Below are 27,031 nucleotides of genomic sequence, written 5' to 3'. Positions count from 1 at the left end.
TTTGGTATCAGGGTGATGGTGGCCTCGTAGAATGAGTTGGGGAGTGTTCCTTCCTCTGCAATATTTTGGAAGAGTTTGAGAAGGATAGGTGTTAGCTCTTCTCTAAATGTTTGATAGAATTCGCCAGTGAAGCCATCTGGTCCTGGGCTTTTGTTTGTTGGAAGATTTTTAATCACAGTTTCAATTTCAGTGCTGTGATTGGTCTGTTCATATTTTCTATTTCTTCCTGGTTCAGTCTCGGTAGGTTGTGCATTTCTAAGAATCTGTCCATTTCTTCCAAGTTGTCCATTTTATTGGCATAGAGTTGCTTGTAGTAATCTCTCATGATCGTTTGTATTTCTGCAGTGTCAGTGGTTACTTCTCCTTTTTCATTTCTAATTCTATTGATTTGAGTCTTCTCCCTTTTTCTCTTGATGAGTCTGGCTAATGGTTTATCAATTTTGTTTATCTTCTCGAAGAACCAGCTTTTAGTTTCATTGATTTTTGCTATTGTTTCCTTCATTTCTTTTTCTTTTATTTCTGATCTGATCTTTATGATTTCTTTCCTTCTGCTAGCTTTGGGGTTTGTTTGCTCTTCTTTCTCTAATTGCTTTAGGTGCAAGGTTAGGTTGTTTATTCGAGATGTTTCCTGTTTCTTGAGGTAGGCTTGTATTGCTATAAACGTCCCTCTTAGAACTGCTTTTGCTGCATTCCATAGGTTTTGGGTCGTCGTGTCTCCATTGTCATTTGTTTCTAGGTATTTTTTGATTTCCCCTTTGATTTCTTCAGTGATCACTTCGTTATTAAGCAGTGTATTGTGTAGCCTCCATGTGTTTGTATTTTTTACAGATCTTTTCCTGTAATTGATATCTAGTCTCATAGTGTTGTGGTTGGAAAAGATACTTGATACGATTTCAATTTTTTTAAATTTACCAAGGCTTGATTTGTGACCCAAGATATGATCTATCCTGGAGAATGTTCCATGAGCACTTGAGAAAAATGTGTATTCTGTTGTTTTTGGGTGGAATGTCCTATAAATATCAATTAAGTCCATCTTGTTTAATGTATCATTTAAAGCTTGTGTTTCTTTATTTATTTTCATTTTGGATGATCTGTCCATTGGTGAAAGTGGGGTGTTAAAGTCCCCTACTATGATTGTGTTACTGTCGATTTCCCCTTTTATGGCTGTTAGTATTTGCCTTATGTATTGAGGTGCTCCTATGTTGGGTGCATAAATATTTACAATTGTTATACCTTCCTCTTGGATCAATCCCTTGATCATTATATAGTGTCCTTCTTTGTTTCTTGTAATAGTCTTTATTTTAAAGTCTATTTTGTCTGATATGAGAATTGCTACTCCAGCTTTCTTTTGATTTCCATTTGCATGGAATATCTTTTTCCATCCCCTCACTTTCAGTCTGTATGTGTCTCTAGGTCTGAAGTGGGTCTCTTGTAGACAGCGTATATATGGGTCTTGTTTTTGTATCCATTCAGCCAGCCTGTGTCTTTTGGTGGGAGCATTTAATCCATTTACATTTAAGGTAATTATTGACATGTATGTTCCTATTCCCATTTTCTTAAATGTTTTGGGTTTGTTATTGTAGGTGTTTTCCTTCTCTTAGGTTTCTTGCCTAGAGAAGTTCCTTTAGCATTTGTTGTAAAGCTGGTTTGGTGGTGCTGAACTCTCTCAGCCTTTGCTTGTCTGTAAAGGTTTTAATTTCTCCATCAAATCTGAATGAGATCCTTGCTGGGTAGAGTAACCTTGGTTGTAGGTTTTTCTCCTTCATGACTTTAAGTATATCCTGCCACTCCCTTCTGGCTTGCAGAGTTTCTGCTGAAAGGTCAGCTGTTAACCTTATGGGGATTCCCTTGTGTCTTATTTGTTGTTTTTCCCTTGCTGCTTTTAATATGTTTTCTTTATATTTAATTTTTGATAGTTTGATTAATATGTGTCTTGGCGTGTTTCTCCTTGGATTTATCCTGTATGGGACTCTCTGTGCTTCCAGGACTTGATTAACTATTTCCTTTCCCATATTAGGGAAGTTTTCAACTCTAATCTCTTCAAATATTTTCTCAGTCCCTTTCTTTTTCTCTTCTTCTTCTGGGACCCCTATAATTCGAATGTGGGTGCGTTTAATGTTGTCCCAGAGGTCTCTGAGACTGTCCTCAGTTCTTTTCATTCTTTTCTCTTTATTCTGCTCTGCAGTAGTTATTTCCACTATTTTATCTTCCAGGTCACTTATCCGTTCTTCTGCCTCAGTTATTCTGCTATTGATCCCGTCTAGAGTATTTTTAATTTCATTTATTGTGTTTTTCATCATTGCTTGGTTCCTCTTTAGTTCTTCTACATCCTTGTTAAATGTTTCTTGCATTTTGTCTATTCTATTTCCAAGATTTTGGATCATCTTTACTATCATTATTCTGAATTCTTTTTCAGGTAGACTGCCTATTTCCTCTTCATTTGTTAGGTCTGGTGTGTTTTGACCCTGCTCCTTCACCTGCTGTGTGTTTTTTTGTCTTCTCATTTTGCTTATCTTACTGTGTTTGGGGTCTCCTTTTCACAGGCTGCAGGTTCGTAGTTCCCGTTGTTTTTGGCATCTGTCCCCAGTGGCTAAGGTTGGTTCAGTGGGTCGTGTAAGCTTCCTGGTGGAGGGGACTAGTGCCTGTGTTCTGGTGGATGAGGTTGGATCTTGTCTTTCTGGTGGGCACGTCCACGTCTGGTGGTGTGTTTTGGGGTGTCTGTGGCCTTATTATGATTTTAGTTAGCCTCTCTGCTAATGGATGGGGCTGTGTTCCTGTCTTGCTAGTTGTTTGGCATAGGGTGTCCAGCACTGTAGCTTGCTGGTCGTTGAGTGAAGCTGGGTCCTGATGTTGAGATGGAGATCTCTGAGAGATTTTCGCCGTTTGGTATTACGTGGAGCTGGGAGGTCTCTTGTGGACCAGTGTCCTGAAGTTGGCTCTCCCACCTCAGAGGCACAGCCCTGATGCCTGGCTGGAGCACCAAGAGCCTTTCATCCACACAGCCAAGTACGTGGGGAGTTTCTTGCCTTTTGGGAGGTCTGACGTCTTCTGCCAGCATTCACTGGGTGTTCTGTAGGAGCAGTTCCACGCGTAGATGTATTTCTACTGTATCTGTGGAAAGGAAGGTGATCTCCGTGTCTTACTCTTCTGCCATCTTGCCCCTCCGTCACATTTGCTTTTCTGCTTGCCCTGTGCCATGAGGTTCCCGTGCCATGCCGCCCCCGCCGGAGCTCCTTCCTGGGTGCTGGAAGGAAGAAGGGAGAGCACGTGAGCGGCTATACCAACCCTGATCTAAATATTATCTTAATTATGTTTCATGGAATTAAATAGTTTTATAATTTTTATACCAAAATAAATGCATTTTTTGGTTTTTATTTTACTTTTCTGTTGTTATCTGGTTTTTTTTTTCCTTTAGTTATGGGATGTCCAATTCTTTCAAGGAGACCTAAATATTTACAAGTTTCCAATTGTTCTAATTCTTCAACAGTTAGCTTTTTTGTACATAATGAAATATGTCTGTCCTTTCAAATTTTATGTTGATTTGCAGTATAAAAAAACAAGCTCTATCTTACCATAATTGCTAAAGTATCTGATATTTGTAGGTAGTTTATGAACCTATTTTCAGAATTGGCATTTTTATTGATTATTGTCATTATCTTTAATAACGTTAATTCCTCTTGGGACACACATGATATTTTGATAGACGCACATTTCACAGAAGTATTGCATCTCAGAGTTTGAAGAAATCTTACAGGTCAACTAACCAAACTTAAAATTTAAATTTTTAAAATAATCCCTAGTCATAACATATATGACCCAAACCACTACCAGCAAAACATAAAATGAAGGACATTTTCCAATAGTAGCCATGGGAGGGAAAATTATCACTTTTTAAAGTTTAGCTAAAAACAAACCAACCATCTCAACGATGCGTAGTAATAAGAGAACTCACTATATGCCAAGTACTGTTCTAAGCACCTTAGATGTATGAACTCGTGTAATTCAGGATGAAGGTATTATTATTCTTCCCGTTTTATAGATGATGAAACTGAGGTGCAGAGGGGTGAAATAAATCTGCTCAAGGTCACACAGCTAGTTAATGGCAGAGCTAGTTTTCAAATTCAGGCAGTCTGACTCTACAGCCTGTGAATTTAAGGGCTACACCATCCTTTCCTCTTTAATCTGGTAAGAAATCTTCAGAACGTTTGTTCAGGGATGGAGTTTAGCCTTTCTACTTTGATTTTCATCCTTTCTTTAGATTTGATGGACTTTGTGGATTGCACTAGGAAGTCCACAGGGCTTTGTATCCAGATTATTCTAATTGACAAGGGAAAAAAAATACAGGATGCCTGCCATTTACTCACAGAATATCTGTGTTCTACACTCTGTTGGAACTTTTGTTTTTTGAAGAATGTATTTATTCTTACCATTGGAAATGCACAGCTTCAGCTGTGAGTGAAATCAACCTCAGTCATTCTGCTACACTCAATGTATGAAAAGAATATGCATCATTTCTTCAGTCAGCTGGATTTCTTTCCATAATGATATGCTGCATTGATCAGCTGAGAATATTTATAACCCTCCTCATTTTAATAGGACTATTAATACTCCTGATGTTGCAACAAACAGCATTAATCGCTTTAGCGCTGACATATTGACAAATGATTTGATATGTGGAAAAGAAAAATATAATCAAAGACAACCAAATTACATCTTTCAGAGGCTCATGGGAGAAAATAATGTTAACATAATTTAAAGTTTCAGAGGATTAACAACTATGCTGGTGAGAATGTACCCAACAAAAACAATCCAGTCATAAGTTAGCAGTAGATACTGGCAATAAAATAAGATGCTCCAGTTAAGAATATTTTATCATCCCAGAACGAAGCATCAATCCTAAATTTGTGAAATTAAAGGCATAATTCTGAAGCTTTACTTATCACATTAGTTTGGCTTGCCAAGGTTATAGTTTAGTTTGACAGAGAGACTTGGCGAGGATTTTATAGGCTAGGAGTCTTCAACAAATGATTGTACTGTGTACTATAACTGTGATGAAAAATCTCTAGAATTTGGTTTACATTAATACCATGAATAGATGACAGAAATGGTAGATATTGATTTCATTTTATGAAACAAAAGCCCATTCTAAAATATAATCACAAAATGTAAAATAATTTAACCCTTATATGTATACATATAAGAATTTACACATTCTTTACCAAGTAAAGATACTGATTTTAATATATAGTAAAGCCTTATATATCCAATGAAGGTGTTGCTTCAAAATAACACTTATTCCAATACTATTGCTAGTGTTCAGAACAGGTTTGAAATTCACCATTTTGAATTTTCTTAGAAGCCAGCTGAAAGCCACTTGAGAAACTTACCTAAGTAATTATTACACCTGTTTTAGACCAAAATACTTGTCAATCTCACACTTATGAGAGTAATTTCATATTACTTTTTAGTCCTGCAAATGATGGGAGTAATACAAAAATGGTGACTGGTACATGGAAGATGCTAAATTAATGTTTCATGGGCAAATGAATGAGACACAGGCTCCAAAATATCTCCAAGAATGAAGCTTCATGAATTATTTGAGCAGTAGCTTCATCACTGAAATAAGGTTATGTTCTCCCATGTGGACTCCTTAGAAGGGGATGACACTTATTTGGATGGATGAGTTCAAATCTTCACATTATGAAATCAATCACGCAAGAGGGAGGGGATACGGGGATATATGTATATGTATAGCTGATTCACTGTTATACAGCAGAAACTAACACAACATTGTAAAGCAATTATGCTCCAATAAAGATGTTGAAAAAAATAAAATAAAATAAAATCAATCACCTTATTTTTAAGTCACACTTCGTATATCCAGAGTTTAATTTCTATTCCAAGATTTTTCAGAATTTGAATTTATTCAAATGTATGTTATGTTTTATAAGGCAAATCAGAAGTTATCCACTGCTCTATAAATAATGCATAGGGAATAGGAATAGATGTAATAACATGGAGTTGGTCTATTATGAGTGAAGAAATATTTAACATCAGTTCTGTTCCAATACAACTGAAAAACATGAGCAATCTTTTATATTCTTTGCCCTCTCTTTATGATAGTTACCACATTAGCAGGCTACCATTGTAGCAGCGCTACCATGAGGTCCACAGGCAGATTTTTCTCTGCAGATAATCAAGGAAAAATTAGCAAAACTCGCTAACTAATGGATTGACTTCAGTAAAATGGCCAGGAATGTGAGATAACGACTTTGTTTGAATTTTTCCAATTTTCAACCAATTTCTTGGGTGCAATATACCAAGAAATATATTGGGCAAAACAGAAATATACCAAGAAATATATCAGGGCAAATATACCAAGAAATATATCAGGGCAAAACAAAACAGAACAAATAGAATGAAGCCCTGGAATTCTGCCAAACCCAGGAGCATAGTATAATGAAAAGATGACTGTTCTAGGAGTTTCAACTACAAGGACATCCTGAGGCTAAACTTAATGTATTTCTAAGGCAGTTATTGTTGCCATGGTTCCTTCTCCAAGGTACCCAGGAATCCCATGGGGAGAGTAAGTGAAGTAAACAGAGTCATCCTTTCTCTTGATGCCAATTCAGGGATTATAGTATAAGCAACTTCCTTGATCTCAAAACTTCGGTATGGAAAGGGCACTTTTTGCTCACAGAATCCATGGGGTCTGTTGTCCTATAGGTAATTTTGAAAATGGATATTAACTAGCTAATGAAACTCTTGATAGCATGCTGAATTGCTTGTTAGTTCTTTCTGTCTGATTATCCTTTAATATTCAGATTTGCACTTGCAACCTGAAAAATGCATTTCTTGATGCTAAGGTCATATAGAAACCAGACTTTCTGATTACATGAGCACCATAAAATAGTCATACTTTATGTAGTAGCTTTGCTCCAAGGAGGTTGCTAATATGGCTGTGAATTATTTGTGTTTTATCCTGAGAGGGCAATAGCCATTATAATTTCCTACAACTTAGAATAAATAGAAAAACATGAGAAAATGATTTGTCCAAAGTTCACTAACAAACACATGGAACTGAAACTGGAATGTATTTTGTCCTAACATAGAATGTCTCTGAAGACTGAGAAGCATTGAATTAAAAACCAGAGGACTTGGGAACCTGTATCCGGCGTTTTGTTTGATAGGGTGGAAGCATGTCACGGAGGACAGAAGTAAAATTCTCAAAGATGATAAATTCTCAAAGGTCTCCTGGATAAAGTAATACCTAAACTATTGCCTTGAATTCAATAGCAGATTTTTTAAAACTGTTAAAAGGCCTGTTTACTCATTCTCTTACATTCATTGTTATATTGTATCCTCACTGTCATCAAATTCATCTAAGCTTTCATCATTCTTAGTTGGGCATTTGAGGATTAAATGAATTAATATCTGTAAAGTTCTTAGAACAGTAGGCATTACAGGAAACACAGAGATAAATTAAAAACTGGTTTAAGCACTTTAAGTACCCAGAATCTAGTGGGCAAGACAGAAACGAAAGTGCCTGCATTGTGAGGCAGACTATAGCCAGCACCATAAAAAAGCTACAAGTAAGAATGAGAGGGGTAGGAAAAGTTATCTTTATTGTTACCCACTCATTCATTTATATAAATTAACCACACTTTTCTCACAACCTTTTAAGGTAAGCCGGATAGACATTCTTTTGAGCATTTATGTAGTATGTAATAGTTTACAAAGTGCTTTCACATACGCTGTCACATTTATTGTAACCCTCACAACAGCTTCGGAATGGAGATATTAGCATTATTTTGATTGTATGGAAAAGAAACTGAGGTTCAGAAAGAATATTTTATACATCTGGTCAAACGTCAGAGGTGTTCTGATGCCAAAGAGGAAACTGAGCTCTAAGGACATAGAGACTGGCCCAAGCTCACACAGCCACTGAGCAGGAGAAGCTCAATTCAAGATTGTATTTTGTAAAGGTATATTATGGATAGTAAGTCCACACCTCAGCTGGGATGGAATGATCTGTGTAGCTATTTCCCCCACCCTCTAGTCCCTGGGATATATGTGAATATCTATTTTAAAAACTTATTACATAGGACTTTTCAAAAGACGCACTGACATTTGCCTTAAAGTGCTTTCGGGGCCTGTCTTCATAGCATGTGAGTCTTGTTTGGCATCCAGTACAGCCTTTACAAATAAGAAAAATTGTGACAGCAATTGACATTTTAAAAAGTGTTTTCAAGAAGGGATTGGCAAATAAGTCATTAATTTCATTCTGGAGGGTCGCCCTTCCTCATGTAGTATTTATATGAAGAGCGTACTTTCTCAGAGCACATTGTTTCACATTAAACATTGAGGGAGTCTTTCAAATTAGTCTCTTATTTGGACTCATTATTATGAGAATGCCAGAAATATATTCAAGTATGGCCTTGTGAATCAGAAAAAATTTCTCTGCCACTTGTTTTGCTCTAAGTCCTACAATACATGGGTGGGCTGACGGAACAATTAGGGAGATAAGTGATTTTTTTTTTCTAAATAGTCAAATGAATTACAATTAAAGGAACAGAATGGTGAAAATAGTTAGGTGTTAACTTGAACTTGTCTCCTATTTAGGGTGTTTCAAAATTCATTTAAATCAGGTTTGAAGAAAAAAATATTACTGCTAAAATTATAGAACCAGATCTCTGAACCTGATGTGAATATATAATATTTAAAAAAGAAAGTTAAAATGTATGAATATTTTGGTTAAAACCACCATTATTTTAGTCCTTTGGACTAACTTTTAGTAAGGCAAGATGTTTGGGTTTTTTGAGGGCTGTTCGTTGCTGACATCATATGGTGAGATGCAACAAACACTACTATGAGGTAGGTGCCCTGGGGGTAACTACTTTGTATGCCTTTTTAGGAGATGGCACTGCCACTCCACACATAACACCACTCCCCAGCTAAAAGTCCCCTCTCCTGCACACTCACACAGAAACACTAAGTCCTTGTCTTCTTGTCCCATGGGAAGTGTATCTTTGGGGCTCAGTGCTGACCGAGTCCTTCTCCCCACTTTCTGGCTAACTGGACCTTCTGGTCCGACCCCCAACGCTGCAGCACCCATCTCCCTCCCTCTTCACATACTTGCTTCTTCCCTTCCTTCTCTGCTCCCCACCGTCAGAGAACTCTGACACACACATTTTCAAATCAGGTGGATTTTATTTAATTTTCACAATTAATGAACCCTGTCGGTGTAAGATTCAGGGTCTATACAGTTGGCCATTTCTCAGTGGTGAGACCCCTGGAGATTTCTGAGGTCTCTGGCCCTGCTCTGAAGTTACTGGCTGTCCACTGTTTCACTTGGAACAGCGGCCTCCTCCACCATCTCTGGGACCTGCGTGGGTTCCTCTTGATCCAGCTCTTCATTCACCTTGGAAGAGTGGTTGCAAAGCACCAACAATTTGACTTTCTTACGCTTCTCTGATGGGGCGCGAGCTTTTGGAGAGGCTTTTTTGGTCCGACTCCCTGGAAGGCGCCTCTTTAATCTCTTGGTTGCCTTGGCCACCTAGAAAGACAAGCGGGTGAGCACAGAAGGGCACTTGTTTGGGGAAGAGGGTGGGGTATGGATGGGAATGGGGGCTTCAGGAGAAGGGATATGGGCTGAGACAGGGTATGTGCCAGGCAAGGACAGGGGAGGGGTTCTTATGGGGGGTGTCAATGGGCAAGAGGCGCTTGGGTGGGTTCAGCTCACCTTGACACTGCTTTTGGGTCTCTGTTGATGGGGAGTCTTCTCCTTCTTGATCCCTTTGGTGCTTCGAGTCAGCTCGGAGTCCATAACTGCCCTAGGGCCTCGTGGCTTCCTAGTCACCCTGGTCATTCCGAAGACTCCCAGCAGTCTGCCCCAGAGCCCCTGACCACCCTTATATACCCCTCCCCATTGTGATGCGGGGCCACGTCCTTCAGCTTTATGAGGTCAGCAAGTCACTCCCCCAGCCAATGGTGGCTCTGGGTGGGCCTTGACATCACAAAGCCCCATCCTGACACCTCTAGGGGAGGATGGGGAGCAAGCCAGATGTTCTGGTGGGAGAAAGGGGGCATTTTTAGCACCCCTAAAGAGCCCTCCAAACTCACCTACCATCCTCATCTCCCCATGTCAGTTCTGATGGGTCACATGGCAGGGAGAAGGTGTCTCCTCAAAACCTTGCCCCACTGCCACACGATTCGGGGGTTCTTTCTGTCCGCTCCCATCTTTCACCATTACCTAGTTTTTGTATGTCTTGCCTAAAATCCCTCCATGGTAATGAGGCTGTATTTAAGTGTCTGTGGAAATGATAGTCCTTCCACTTTCCTCCTACAAGGTGCTCTTATGCACTTTGAAGACCATTTACTTCTGGGCCACCTACGAGGAACCATTTCCATCCCACCTCCTTTTCTCAGTGTTCACGTAGCTCTCCTCAGTTTTCTATTTTCCATTCTGAAACCACTGTCAACTTTATTCGTCAATGTTTAGGTTGTCCTATTTAATAGAGATACACTTTTTAAAGCATATTATCCAATTTTCAGATCTCTTTAAACGTTAATACCCAACACTGCAGGCTTATATCTTCTCAAGTATTCTTATATGCAGACTACAGGCTATTAATATGCAATAGATAAATGTACTGAGCATTAACTATAGCTACTATCTATTGCTAGAATAACTATTGTACTATTTCTTAAAGGAATCTAGTACAATTACATGGTCACCAAATTTATAATTATTTTTGAAACAACTTGTATTCCCAATTCACCTTTATTGATTTTACACACACACACACACACACACACACACACACACACACACACACACGTAGTTTTCTTGTCTAACTCTAGCTCCTTTTAACACCTATGGAGCAAAACTGCTTCATGACATACATAGAGGACAGATTATGAACTCTGGATAAGTTGTATTTGTACTTACATCCTGGCTCTTCTACTTAACTAATCTTGAACAATTTGCTACAGCTTTCTGGGCCTCAATTTACTCATCTATAAAATGACTGTAGAGTTTGTATTAAGATTTGGAATAATATATGCAAAGCAACTATCACAATTATGGTGTATAGCTGATGTTAATAGGTAATGGCTATTAATACTATTATGATTACATCAAAAGGAATGCCATTTATGATGAGTCAAGGTGGTGATTTTGGCAATGGATAATATAACTAGTTCTATATTTCCTCACCAGAGAAAATTTCAAAAGCTGTTTATCAATATTGGAGACAAAGCATATTTTTGAACAATACCTAAAGAAAATTTCTAAAACTCTTATTAGCTTTTCATCTGTCAATTTCTTTTTTCCAGCTTTATTGAGGTATAATGGACAAATAAAATTGTAATACATTTAAAACATACAACACAATGATTTTATATATGTATAGATTGTGAAACGATTCTCACAATCAAGTTAATTAACATATCTATCATCTCACAAGACTACCTTTTTTCTTTTTTTTCACCTGTAAATTTCTGATCTTGGGATTATTCTGACTTCAGATGCCACATGTATATGAATACCTGACAGCAAACTTTTAGACACCCCAGCTCTGTCCCTCACCACTCTCTTCTCTAAACACGGTCCTGCTCACAGGTTGCATGTAGGTCAACATGTCTTAGTTACCCTCTGAAAGAGGATGTGACTTGGAGGGTTTGGGTTGTGTGTTTCTTTAAAGATAGCAATAATGACTGGACCTCACTCATCCTTGAGTCATTCATCCAGTAACTCTGTGATTACCATGTGCCATGTACTATACTGGGACCTAAAAATCAAAACATAGATAGGTATATTCTCTTCCTTGAGAGATTCACAATTTACCAGGTATAAAAAGCATAATACACTGTAATAAATACACCAAAAGAAGTAAGTATAAAGAGCCATGTGAGCTGGAGGAGAGAGAAAAATGGGATGAGGATGTTTGAGGAAGCCTTCATAGAAGATGTGCTATTTTAGTTGTTCCTGGAAGGATAAACTGAGTAGTGTTAGCCAAGGGAACAACATATGCAATGAATGTAGTTTGAGAGAGCTTTGATTTCTTAAGAGGTGAGTGTGGCTGGAGTATAGTACATGGATGGGGTGACAGGAGATGACACTGCAGGAGGAGGTTGAAATGAACTTGTAACAGGTCCCATGGACTTGATAATGAGTATGGACATCATTTTGTGGCTACAGTGAGTGTTATGGAGTGGATGTTTCAGCCCCCCACCCAAATCCATATATTGAAATCCTATCCTCCAATGTGATGGTATTAGGAAGTGGGGCCTCTGTGAGCTAATTAGGTCATGAATCCTTCATGAATGGGATTAGTGCCCTTATAAAGGAGAGCACTTTCACCCTCTTTCCACCATGTGAGGACACAATGAGAAGACAGCAGTTTGCAACCTGGAAGAGGGCCCTCACCGGAAGCTGACCATGTTAAATGAAATGAAATAAAATCAAATAAAATAAGACACAAATGAATATAACTACAAAACAGAAACAGACTCACAGACATAGAGACAGACTTGTGGTTGCCAAGGGAGAGGGGTTGGAGGAGGGATGGATTGGGAGTTTGGGATTAGCAGATGCAAACTATTATGTATAGAATGGATAAACAACAAGGTCCTACTGTAGAGCACAGGGAACTATATTCAATGTCCTGTGATAAACCAGCATGGAAAAGAATATGAAAAAGAATATATATATATGTATAACTGAGTGACTTTGCTGTACAGCAGAAATTAACACAGCAATGTAAATCAACTATACTTTAATAAAATTTTTTAAATTAAAAAAAAAAGAAGCTGACTATGCTAACACCCTGACCTTGGACTTTCAGCCTTCAGAACTGTAAGAAATAAATTTCTGTTGTTTATAAGTCACTCAGTCTATGGTACCTTGTTAGAGCAGCCAGAACAGATTAAGAAAGTGAGCCAATGAGTTCAGGATATCATGGTATCATGTTTCTGAAATGTCTAAAGCTGCTAAACTCCACTGACATTAAACTCTCAGCAAATACCTCTTAAGAGGAATAAAATAAAGACTACTGGCTCTTTTATGCTAAATATTATCTGAAAAGCAAAGATTAACAAATCAGACATGGCTTCCTAACTCAATAAAATTGATGTGGGTTTATGCTTTCACTTGTAAATATCTTTTATTACACAACATACTATTTTCATGGGTCTTCATTAAATTAAGTGTCTGAGACTTAAAAGGATTAAGTAGTTTTTGTAACTATTCCTCAGGTGTTCAAGGGCAGAATCAGGCAATGATTCAGCTCTGGTGCCCTAATAGGACACAGCTCATTTCATAAAAGCTCTTACAGAGCCACCAAGGCATGGTGAGTGATAATATTTATTGGTTATTGATATAAGTATAAGAATTAGCAAAACATTTACGCATTTAAAAATTATTAATTCTAGATGCAACTAATATCTTTTTCCTATATTGTAACAAGCTTACAAAATATACTTTCATTCTCTCCATTCATTGTGCTATTCTTTTCATATCTTTTACTAAGACATGTATAGAAAGCCTTCAAAACATTATTAATTTTTGTTTTAAGGTGTTAATTTTAATTTGAATGTTTTACTAAGATATAATTTACATAGAGTAAAATTCACCCTTTTTTGAGTACAGTGCTGTGGGTTGTAACTAATGCATATAATTATGTAACCATCACCACACCACAGTCAAGATAAAGAACAGTTCTATTACTCTCCAACCTTCCCCTGTCCCTTTGTGGTTGACCATTCCCTTTCTTTCCTAGTCACTTGCAACCACCAGTCTGTCTTCTGTCCTTATAATTTTGCCTTTTCTAGAGTGTCATATAAATGGACTGATACTGTAAGTAGCCTTTCTGATCTGGTTCTTTTACTTAATTTGGAAAACATCCAAGTTCTTGTATTCACCAATAGTCTGTTCCCTTTTATTGCTGAGTAGTATTACACTGTATGGATGTACCATTTGTATATTGGTTTACCAGGTGAATGACATTTGGGCTGTTTCCAGTTTGGGGCTTTTATTAGTAGAGCCACCATAAACATTGGCATGCATGGTTTTGTGTGAACAGAAATTTACATTTTACTTGGGAATTATTTAGGAATGGGATTACAGAGTTTTATGGTATGTAGATATTTATAAGCAATGAAAAAGTTTCCCAAAGTGACTTTACCATTTTGCATTCTCATGAGCAATTTATGAGAGTTCAAGTTTCTTTCTTTTCTTGAGTGTAGTTAGTGTTGTCACTTTGTTTGTTTTAACCTTTCTTAAAAAATGTGAAGATACAATTGTGTACTTAACTTGCATATTCCTAATGACATTATTTTAATCCATTTTATGTGTTTACTAGTCGTCTGTATATCTTATGTCAATCAATTGCTATTCAAATATTTTGCCACATTTTTATTGGTTATTTGTTCTCTTATTAATGACTTTTGAGAGTTCTCATATATATTCTGGATATAGTACTTTATCATATATGTGACCTATATAGCACATATATTTGCATAACCACATCAAGATATAGAACTATTCTATAACCATAAAGGAATTCCCTAACACCACAACCTTGTAATTGCATTCCTTTCCCCCATCCCTTTACAACTACTGATTTGTTTTCTATGTTTATAATTTTGTCATTTTGAGAATGATATATACATGGAATCATAAAGTATGAACCTTTTTGAGATTGGCCTTTTTTTTTAACTTTGGCATGCACTTGAGATTCATCCACGTTGTTATGTGTATTAATATTTGCTTCCATTTTATTGATGAGTAGTGTTACTGGTATGGATATACCACAGTTTAACCATTCATTCACCCATTGAAGGACATCTAGCTTGTTTACATTTTGGTTATTACAAATAAAGTTTCTATGAAAATTCATGTAAAAGTTTTTATGTGCATAAACTTTCATTTCTCTAGAATAAATACCCAAGAGTACAACTTGTCAAATTGTAGTTGCATGTTTAGAGCATGTTGTATAAGAAAGTGCCAAACTGTTTGCCAGGATAACTGTACCATTTTATATTCTCACCAGCAATGTATGAATGATCCAGTTTCTGTGCATCCTTGCCAGCTTATTGTGTTGTCACTTTTTTAAAAAATTTAGCCATTCTGATAGATGTGGAGAGATTAGAACTCGGTGTAGTTTTAATTTGCATTTCCCTAATGGCTAATGACGCTCATCATCTTTTCATGTGCTTATTTGCCATTGCTGTAACTTCTTTGGCCAAGTTTTTGTTCAAGTCTTTCAGTGCTCTTGACCATTTTCTAATTGGAGTGCCTTTGTCTTTACTTGCTGATTTTGTAGAGTTCTTCATAAGTGTTTTTCCTTCCCACTTAGTTTCCATACAATTATATGTATTTGGGTTTTGCACATGTAAAATTATTTTATGTTTAGGCATTCAGATAAAATGAATTTAGTCCATAGTCCAAATTTGAGAAATATTAGTTTTCTTATGGCTTTGTTCTAGAAATATGTGATATTTTTACATTTTTCGATGTATGTTTGGTTTTCCACAAATATGCCAATATATAAATTTATAAGTATCTCTGTGTGTGTAAGTCATAATAGTATACATAGCATACATCCTATGTACAGGATACATATATGGAAAATATTCTACTTGTTTTGCTCTTTCAGGAGGACCCTATCTCAGAGAAATAATTTTAACAAAGGAAATGCAGGGGAGTGGACTACTGACTTACAGAATAGAGAGGGTTTCTTGGTAAGACAACCAATCCAAACTCTGGCAAGTATTGGTATTGTTATGCAACTGAATCTACACATTTTACATACCCAAGGCTAAATTTTTATCAATGTTAATTATGGAGCATCTATAAATAAGAAAGATTATTATTATTTATTTAAATGCCTACATTTAGAGCTTTGGAAAAAAGTTCAATCGGAAAAGCATAGAATGTACTGATGATATTGCCATCATTGCAGGTTGGAGCAGACATTCATCAATCAATACGATATGGAACTGCTGTGTTCAAAAGTTTGGGGATGAGATTATGGAAAGAATCAATATCATTCTTAGTATTGATCTACACTGAAGAATAAAGTATGCATCTTTAGGTGTATCAGTATAATTAAAACTAGACCCAAGTCTGCGGAAAAAAATATTGATGTCTACATTATATATCACAAACTAGAAATCTATCTTCCATTTTAGTCATGCTAGACCTTCAGAACAGAATAGCCTTTCAATGACAAATGGAATTAGGGACTGGTAAGAAGGAAAAATATTTCATCATTCCACTTGCTCCATCGTGACTGAGGACAAATCCTGAAAGTCCTATACAGTAGTGTAGAGAATATGAACTTGAAATTCATATAGCTCTGGATCAGAATTCAAATCCTGGCTTCAGGTTACAACTCCAGGCAACTTAAAGTTTTTAAGTTTTAGTTTCCTCGCCTGTACACTGGGTAACATATCTAATTTGTAAGAGTATTGTAAGGGTTAGATAATATAATGTTTGTAAATGTTTCTATCCCTGATGTTGCTCTTGTTAGTTCATTTTAACTGTTGTATAGTAGTCTGCATTTTGAATAAATTCAACACCTTCCTCTATTCTTGTACTCTTTTTTGTCTAGCTTCGTTTGTTCTACATCACACGATTTTGATATTTACCCATGTTGCTGCATGTAGCAGTTCTTTTCTCTTAGTTATGTTATATTCCATTATATGACTATCTTACAATTTATGTATTCATTCTACTATTGTTGCATATATATGAGTTGTTTCCAATCTTTGACTGTTATAAATAATGCTTCTGCATTCTTGAACATGTCTTTAAGTGCATATGTACACATTTCTTTAGGATATATACATAACACTAGAATTATTGAGTCATGAGGAATGCATATGTTCAGCATTCATAGATATTTCAAAGTAAATTTACATATTTATTGTAATGATACATAGTCATATAACTCATGAATTGTCTTGTTGCTGTGTATCTTCATCAACATTCAGTACTGTTATTTTGTTTAACCTGTCTGGTATCTGTATAGTGGTACTATATCAAGTGCTTAATTTGCATTTCTTTTTTGACAAATGTGGTTGAGCACTTTTTCATATATTTATTGTCCATTTGTATATTCTTTTGACTCAAGTACCTGTTCAAGTATTTGGCTCATGGTGTTGTATCTGTCTTAATGCTGTGCACAAATGTTTTATATATTCTGGATATGAGGCCCTTGTCCAATATATGTATTGCAAACATCTTCTCTCACTCTGTCACTTACTTCTTGCTCTTGATGTCGTTTGATAAACAATTCATAATTTTACCACAGTTCAATTTAAATTTTATTGTATAGTTAGTTCTTTTTGGGACCACTTTAAAAAATCTTTGCCTACTCAAAGATCAAAAGTATGCTTTCCTATATTTTCCTTAAAGAAAGATCATTTTTTCACCTTTTACATTTAGGCTTATGAATCATATAGATTTGATTTTGTGTATCCTATGAGGAAGGGCTCAAGCTTCACTGCTTTCCATATGTGTGTTCAGTTGATCTGGTACCACTTACTGAAAAGATCATCTAATCTTCACTGCATTGCAGTGGCACTTTTGTCATAAATCAGGTGATTTTTGTGTATGGATCTCCTTTTGGTACATCTATTCTTTTCCATTGGTCTATAAGTTTATCTTTACACCAAAATCAAAAATTGTATTACTTTAGTTGTGTAAGTCTTATATCTGGTAGTAGAAGTTCTCTAAATTTGATCTTCATGATTGTCTTGCCTGTTCTTAGCATCTGCATTGCCATGTATGTTTTAGAATTAGTTTGTCAATATCCACAAAGAAACACGTTCAGATTATACTTCGAATTGCATTAGCTCTATATATCAATATAGAAAGAATATCTTTACAATATTGAGAATTTAAAACCATGAACAAAGTTTCTTCCTCCATTTATTTAGGTCTTTCATTTACTGCAGTCATGTTTTACAGCATCCTATCTAGAGGTCTTATGCATCTTTCATTAGAGTTATTTCTAAGTGTTTGATATTTTTGATGCTATCATAAATTGTATTTCTTTTAAATTCATTTTTAAATCATTTGTTGTAAGTATATAGAACCAAGACAAACTTTCACATACTGACTTTATATACAGTAAATATGATAAATTCACTTATTAATTCTAATAGTTCTTATGCAAGTTTTTTGCATTTTCTAAATACACAATCATATCATCTTCCATTTCCACTTTCATATGTTTTATTTTAATTTCTTACCTAATTGCACCAGTAATTCCTTTGATAGAAGTGTTGGTAGCACAGATCTTTGTCTTATTATTTATCTTAAATGGAAAGATTCCAAGATTTTACCATTATGAATGATGACTACAACAGTTTTATACACATACATGCACACAAAAATATTGTTAAGTTGCCACATATCAAGGTATTCAATTAGGACAATGAGCCAAACTGAAAGAAACAACCAAATCTCTGTTCACTTACCATGACAGTACAAGCAAGAAGTAGAAAGAGGCACCAGCTCCTCAGTTTTCCATTTCCCCCCCACAGAATGGCACCAGGTGAGGGTCAGATGACATGAGGGGTACACAGGGGGATTGTCTCACTGCTCAGGCGCTGCAAATTAAGGGTTCCTGCCTCTTTACGAACCCAGGGCCTTGGAGAAAAGGGAAGGACTGAAAATGGAAAACTACTGAGTCAAGATGGAGAAAAGTGCCTCAGCCAAGGCCCCAAAATCATTAGGTCTTTTCTAAGGCACCTGGAAAGTGCCTCGGTTAAGGCCCCTAATAAAGTCTCTGAATAGTGGCACCTGGGCTAGGAATGCAGCTATGCATATAATCAAGGCTGACCCAGGAGGGTCTGAGTCCTCGGCTACAACTCCCTGGATGAATTAACCACTGCTGAGGTATATGAGGAAATAAGCTCATAAGTTTCATATAAATTGCCCTTCGTCACACATAAAATTGCAATGATGCTAGTACATGACATATCACATTTTTATTAGGGTTGGTGTAAGTTGGAATTCCACAATTTTATGTTAGTATCAAGGACTGAAATAAATAAAATCAGAAATCAGATAGGAGATGCAACACATGATACCACAGAAATACAAAGGATCATGAGATTACTATAAACAGTTACATGCCAACAAACTGGATAGCCGAGAAAAAAGAGATACATTCCAGAAACATACAACCTACCAAGACCGAATCATGAAGAAACAGAATATCTGAGCAGACCAATTACTAGTAAGGAGATTAAATAATTTATCAAAAACCTCCCAACAAGGAAAATCCAGGACCAGAAGACTTCACTGGTGAGTTCTTCCAAAGACTTACAGAAGAATTAATACCAATCCTCAAACTCTTCCAAAAAAATAGAAGAGTAATGAACACTTCCAAACTCATTTTATAAGGCAAGCATTACCTTGACACCAAAGCCAGATAAGACACTGCAAGAAAAAAATTATAGGCCAATATCACTGATGAACATAGACGCAAAAATCCTCAACAAAATATTAACAGACTGAATTCAACAATACATTAAAGGGTCATACACCAAGATGAAATGGGATTTATTACAGGGATGCAAAGATAGTTCAACATCTGCAAATCAATCAAAGGTGACATACCACATTAACAAAAGGAAGGAAAAAAATCATATGATTATCTCAATGATACAGAAAAGCATTTGACAAAATTCAAAACCCTTTCATGATAAAGGCTCTCAAGAAACTTAGTATAGAGGATACATACCTCAACATAATAAAGGCTCTATATTATAAGCCCATAGCTCACATCATACTGAATGGTAAAAAGATGAAACTTTTCCTTCTAAGATCAGAAATAAGACAAGGATGCCCAGTATCACCACTTTATTCAACATAGTACTTGAAGCCCTAGCCAGGGTAATTAGGCAAGAAAAAGAAATAAAAGGCATCCAAATTGGAAAGTAAAATTTTAATTGTCTCTATTTGCAGAAGACATGATATTTTATACAGAAAACCATAAGACTCCACCAAAACACTGTTGGACCTAATAAAAAAATTCAGTAAAACCTCAGGATACAAAATTAAAATACAAAAATCACTTAGATTTCTATACACTAACAAAAAACGATCAGAAAAAGAAATTAAGAAAACAATTCTATTTATAATAGCATCAAAAAGAATAAAATATATAGGAATAAATTTAACCAAGAAGGTGAAAGATCAGGACACCAAAACTATAAAAATTTGTTGAAAGAATTTGAAGACACAAATAACTGAAAATATATTCTGTGCTCAAGGATAGGAAGAATTAACTTTGTTAAAATGTCCACACTATACAAAATGACCCACAGATTCAATGCAATCCCTACCAAAATTCCAATGGCATTTTTTACAGAAATAGAAAAAACAACCCTAAAATTTGTATGAAACCACAAAAGACCCCAAATAGCCAAAGCAATCTTGAGAAAGAATAGAGCTGGAGGCATCACATTTCCTGATTTCAAACACCATTACACATGTATAGTAATAAAAATAGTAAGGTATTGGCATTAAAAACTGACACATAGATCAATGGAACAGACTAGAGACCCCAGAAATAAACCCATGTATATATGTCAATTAATTTATGACAAAGGAACCAATAATGTACAATGAGGAAAGGAAAGTCTCTTCTGTAACTGGTGTTGGGAAAACTGGATAACCTCAGGCAATATAATGAAACTGGACCTCTGTCTTACACCATACACAAAAATCAACTCAAAATGGATTAAGTACTTGAATGTGAGACCTGAAACTGTAAGACTCCTGGAAGAAAACATAGGGAATAATATCCTTAACAATGTTGTTATCAAAGATTTTTGGCTTTGACAACAAAAGCAAAATTAACACGTAGGAATACATCAAATTAAAAAGCTTCTGCACAGCAAAGAAACCATCAACAAAATTAAAAGTCAACATACAGAATGGGAGAAAATATTTGCAGATTATATATCTGATAAGGGACTTATATTAAAATATATAAAGAACTCAGGGGGGACCTTCAAGATTGTGGAGAACACATAGAGATCACATTCCTCCTGACAAATGCATAAAAAAATACATCTACATGTGGAACAACTCCGACAGAACACCTACTGAACGCAGGCAGAAGACCTCAGACTTCCCAAAAGGCAAGAAAATCCCCACGTACCTGGGTAGGGCAACAGAAAAAAGGAAAAACAGAGACAAAGGAATAGGGACAGGACTTGCATCTCTGGGAGGGAGCTGTGAAAGAGGAAAAGTTTCCACATACTAGGAAGCCCCTTCAATGGTGGAGATGGGGGGTGGGCGGGGGGGGAAGCTTCGGAGCCATGGAGAAGAGCACAGCAACAGAGGTGCAGAGGGCAAAGTGGAGAGATTCCCGTACAGAGGATCAGTGCCAACCAGCACTCCCAGACTGAGAGGCTTGCCTGCTCACCCGCCAGGGCGGGCGGGGGCTGGGAGCTGAGGCTCAGGATATGGAGGTCGGATCCCAGGGAGAGGACTGGGGTTGGCAGCGTGAACACAGCCTGAAGGGGGCTAGTGCACCACAGCTAGCTGGGAGGGAGTTCAGGAAAAAGTCTGGACCTGCCTAAGAGGCAAGAGACCATTGTTTCCGGGTGTGCGAGGAGAGGGGATTCAGAGCACTGCCTAAACAAGCTTAAGAGATGGGCACGAGTCACGGCTATCAGCGCGGACAGCAGAGACAGGCATGAAATGCTAATGCTGCTGCTGCAGCCACTAAGAAGGCTGTGTGCAAGCACAGGTCACCATCCACACCTCCCCTTCTGGGAGCCTGTGCAGCCCGCTACTGCCAGGGTCCCATGATCCAGGGACAACTTCCACTGGAGAACACACTGCGTGCCTCAGGCTGGTGCAAAGTCACCCGAGCCTCTGCTGTCAGAGGCTCACCCCACATACTGTACCACTCCTTCCCCCTGGCTTGAGTGAGCCAGAGTCTCCTAATCAGCTGCTACTTTAACCCTGTCCTGTCTGGGCAGGGAACAGATGCCCTCAGGCAACCTACACGCAGAGGCGGGGCCAAATCCAAAGCTGAACCCCAGGAGCTGTGCAAACAAAGAAGAGAAAGGGAAATCTCTCCCAGCAGCCTCAGAAGCAGCGGATTAAATCTCCACAATCAACTTGATGTGCCCTGCATCTGTGGAATACCTGAATAGACAACGAATCATCCCAAAATTGAGGTGGTGGACTTTGGGAGCAACTGTAGACTTGAGGTTTCCTTTCTGCATCTAACTTGTTTCTGGTTTTATGTTTATCTTAGTTTAGTATTTAGAGCTTATTATCATTGGTAGATTTGTTTATTGATTTGGTTGCTCTCTTCCTTTTATATATATATATATTTCTTCCCTTTTTCACTTTTTGTGAGTGTGTAAGTGTATGCTTCTTTGTGTGATTTTCTCTGTATAGCTTTGCTTTTACAATTTGTCCTAGGGTTATGTCTGTCCATTTTTTTTTCTATAGTTTTTAGCACTTGTTATCATTGGTGAATTTGGTTTGCTCGCTCTCTTCTTTCTTTCTTTCTTTTCTTTATTTTACTACTTTTGTTTTACAGAAGAATTCTAGCTAATAAATTATTAAATTAAAACATCATCCTTTACAACCACTAATGAAATGTAGATCTAGGCCATAATCTTTAAGGGGCCACAAAAGCCATGAGTCAAAAGGCAGATGGGGGGCTTCCCTGGTGGTGCAGTGGTTAAGAATCTGCCTGCCAATGCAGGGAACATGGGTTCGAGTCCTGGTCTGGGAAGATCCCACATGCCGCGGAGCAACTAGGCCCGTGAGCCACAGCTACTGAGCCTGCGCGTCTGGAGCCTGTGCCCCGCAATAAGAGAGGCCGCGACAGTGAGAGGCCCGCGCACCGCGATGAAGAGCGGCCCCCGCTCGCCACGACTAGAGAAAGCCCTCGCACAGAAACGAAGACCCAACACAGCCAAAAATAAATAAATTAATTAATTAATTTAAAAAAACACAAAAAACAATTTAAAAAAAAAAAAAAAAGGCAGATGGGAAATTTCATAATGGGTGGACCAGGATGATAACACCTGGACCCAGTGATCAGTCTCAAGGGCACAGGAGGAAAGACAGCCTGACATGATGAGGCTCCTGACGTAGGGCTATAGGAAGTACAACACCACTTCTCAGGTACTCTTTCCACAAATCTGAATCTGAGCAAGCCTCTATATGTACAGTAATTACCAATTTAAAGGAAGTAGGATGGGCCAGAGGAACAGAACAAACAGCACAGTAGAGATACAATCAGCATAATCCAGAATGCAAACTTTCACATGAAAAAGATCCAGTTGAAGTAAATAAATGGAAATTAAAAGAAGAGGAGGGTATTTGGATGTAAAGAGACTTAAGATTTCAGAGAAATTAAACTTTAAACCACAAAATATTCCACCACGTGCCTACAAGAACAAAAAAAAATGAGAAAGATGGAAAATAGCAAGTGTTGGCAAGGATATGGAGCAGAAGAACTCTCACACACTGCTGGTTGGAATACTGATGGGAATCAATCACTGTGAGAAACCATTTGGCAGGATCTACTGAGCTCAACATACAAAAACCCTATGACTTAGAAAAGCCATTCTTAGGTACAGGCCCAAGAGAAAGGAAATTAAATGTCCATTCAAAAGGTATATACAAGATCATTCATAGGAACATTATTCATAATTAGTCAAAGCTGTAAAAAACCCCAATACTCATAATGGATGGATATATTACAAAACACCCACATGATGTAATACTGTATACCAATGAGAATGAACAATCTACAGCTGTGGACAACAGTGATATAAAACACACATTATGTTCAGGAAAGGAGCCATACTGAAGAGTATATGCTACATGATTCCAAGAATTTTTCTTCTAATCTACCAGAAGAGTTTAGGGAAAGAGAGGAAAATTAATACCTCACTTCCTTTGATTTGAAGGTACTTAGTGTCTTCTTATATTACCTGCTGGTTAACCTCAGAGAAGCGTGTATCCTCTGAGCCCTTGAAAAGTGATTCACTACACATAGGAACATAGGCTAGTGCCATGTATAATGGACAGAAGACTGGGTAGTAGACAGAAGACACACCTGGCCCAAGGGCCAGACCTAACCCACTGCGATGGTCCAGCCACCGCAGAGGGTCTTCCAGGTCCCGACGGAGAGGGGCAAGGGACTGAATAGCACCGCGAGTATGGGATCAGAAGGACCAAGACAACTGATGGTTGCAAGGCACTTTATTTAGAATCTACTGAATCTTATATAGACAGAAGAGGAACCCATTATCCGACAATGAACCCATAAAATTGCTTATCGTCTCAGTTCAATCACCACCACGGATGTCAGCAAGTTTACAATGATCATTCCTGAACAATAACTTCCCTTAACCAGGCACGCACAGCCCCCAGCCATAAGGAACAACCAGGACTCTCAGTTCCCTGAGGTCTCCTGGCTTGAGATAGCTTCACTAATCTCTTTTACATCCCTCAGGCCTGGAACAAAGAGTGCACTCCAAGTCAAGGGGGCAAAGCCCGTAAGTGACTTTGCTTTTTGTGAGAGACATACTGTCTCCACCAGGAGCTACCTCCAGCTAAGACTGCATGCCTCCCACAGGTCCCCCTTTTTTCTTTTTTAAAGCATGTTGTTGTAAACGCAAACCATGGAGCTCAGTACTGAGATGAACATATCTTTGCAGAACAAATTTTACAAAGCATGGGATAATTGCCAACATAAGAAAACACATAATGGCTAGAGATAAGCCACCCTGAATCCAGTTTTGGGGATTGAGCCAATGTAGTTGACTAACCAACCCTTTTATAATTTCTGTTGGATGATTTTCATCTAGATGTGATTGTTGTATAGCTTGAATTTCTGCATTTAATTTACGTATATCTAAACTAATCTTGCTGTCAGACCATACACTAAGAATATGCATTTTGATTCTTTCCCAATCCCAGTCAGATTCATTGTACTTATGCGCCGTTACATACATCCAAGTAGAATTACAAACCTCAAAACTTGACTGAGGAAAAGCAGTAGGGATAAATCAAGGCAAAAGACCCGGCGAATGCCGGGAAAACACGGTCACTTGATGACCCACCAGTAAGGTGCCTTGCCCTCCTGTAGAAGTTTCTACACATAGATAATGTCCAGACTCAGAAGGTTGTAAATTCTTTTTTTGTTGTTGTTGTTTTTTTTTTGTAAATTCTTAATAAGTATAGAATGATTAAAAGGATCTTTAGGGTTAACTCGGGTAATACGTTCCTGAATGTTAATTAATTGATGATCTTTATACCAATACACAAATGTAGATGAATCTCCTCGTTTTACTATCTGCCTACAATATAAAGTAAGAGAAGAACCAGTAAAGCGATACGCAACTCTGTTATTAGTTGCATATTGTGATTCTGCCTTTCCAGCATATTGCACAGTATGTTCGAAAGCTATAGCTTTAACACATCCTGATTTCAAATTTAGCGGACTTAAACATATAGGAAAATAACTAAACCAATTGGAATAATTCACAGACATATTTGCCATCTTAATATTTCCAATAAAATCCCCCAAAATGGTATCATTATAAAATACAGGGGCTTCCCTGGTGGCGCAGTGGTTAAGAATCCGCCTGCCAATGCAGGGGACACGGGTTCGAGCCCTGGTCCCAGAAAATCCCACATGCCGCGGAGCAGCTGGGCCTGTGAGCCACAACTACTGAGCCTGCGCGTCTGGAGCCTGTGCTCCGCAACAAGAGAGGCCGCGATAGTGAGAGGCCCACGCACTGCGATGAAGAGTGGCCCCCACTTGCCACAACTGGAGAAAGCCCTCGCACAGAAACGAAGACCCAACACAGCCATAAATAAATAAAAATAAATTTAAAAATAAAATAAAATAAAATAAAATACAGGGAAATCGGCATCCATCCAGGAAACAGGTTGTAGCAAAGGGGGGTCAGGAACATAAGCCCCGTATAAATCATCAGCTTGAACAGAAGAGGTAGAAAGAACAGCCAACATAGCCAAAACCATTGTCATAGGGGTAAAAGGAGTCCTTTGAGCAGTCACTAATTCCTGAGCTTGAGCCACCAATTTCTTCAATTGACCCCAAGTCGGAGGATCACTTTGCCGAGTCCTTCGTGCTGGACGCTTCCTTTTCCGACCTCTTCTCTTGGAATCCATCCCTCGAACAGTCTTCGCATTCAGCGAGAGGCGCCGCATCTTCCGAACCATCTGCGGGGTCTTTCTTGTCATCTATCTGTCTAACAAGACATTCAGGAAGCCACCGAGGGGAGTCAGCACTTCTAGGAAAAACACAAACATGACCTCGACCCCAGATTAAAACTGGATCAGGTCCATTCCATATATTTGTCAGAGGGTCCTTCCACAGCACCTGTGCCGAAGCTCCTTGAGCTGTGGAAGCGGCCATCAGACGTTCAAAAGCTGTGTTACCTGCTCGATCAACTGTCAAAAAATTTAAAATAAACAAGGCATGATTTAATAAGGCATGGGGTGTCTTAGTATATTCCCCCTTTTGTATTTTAGAAAGAGTGAGCTTCAGAGCTTGATTTGCACGTTCAACAATGCCCTGTCCTTGAGGATTATAAGGAATACCAGTAAGGTGAGTGATGTTAAAAGTAGCACAGAAAGAAGCAAAAGAGGTACTAGTGTATCCAGGGGCATTATCCGTTTTAAGTATTTGGGGAATTCCCATGAAGGCGAAACAATGAAATAAGTGGGTAATAACGTGCTTTGTGGCTTCTCCAGTCTGGGCAGTAGCACAAAGGAAGCCAGAATAAGTGTCAATAGTTACATGAACAAACTGAAGCTTTCCAAAGGAAGAAACATGAGTAACATCCATTTGCCATATATGAGCAGGGCGAAGACCGTGAGGATTGACTCTGCAATGAGGAACTGGGAGATGTGGAGCACATTGGGAACATTGTTTAACAATTTGTCTAGCAGCCTCTCGAGAAATAGCAAATTGTTTTTGTAACATGGCTGAAGATT

This window comes from Balaenoptera physalus, assembly GCF_965194825.1.
Source record: "Balaenoptera physalus genome assembly, contig: HAP1_SCAFFOLD_634, whole genome shotgun sequence".
In the NCBI taxonomy this organism is placed as follows: Eukaryota; Metazoa; Chordata; class Mammalia; order Artiodactyla; family Balaenopteridae; genus Balaenoptera; species Balaenoptera physalus.
The sequence above is the reverse complement of the archived record's forward strand: the minus strand, read 5'-3'. Positions refer to the sequence as shown.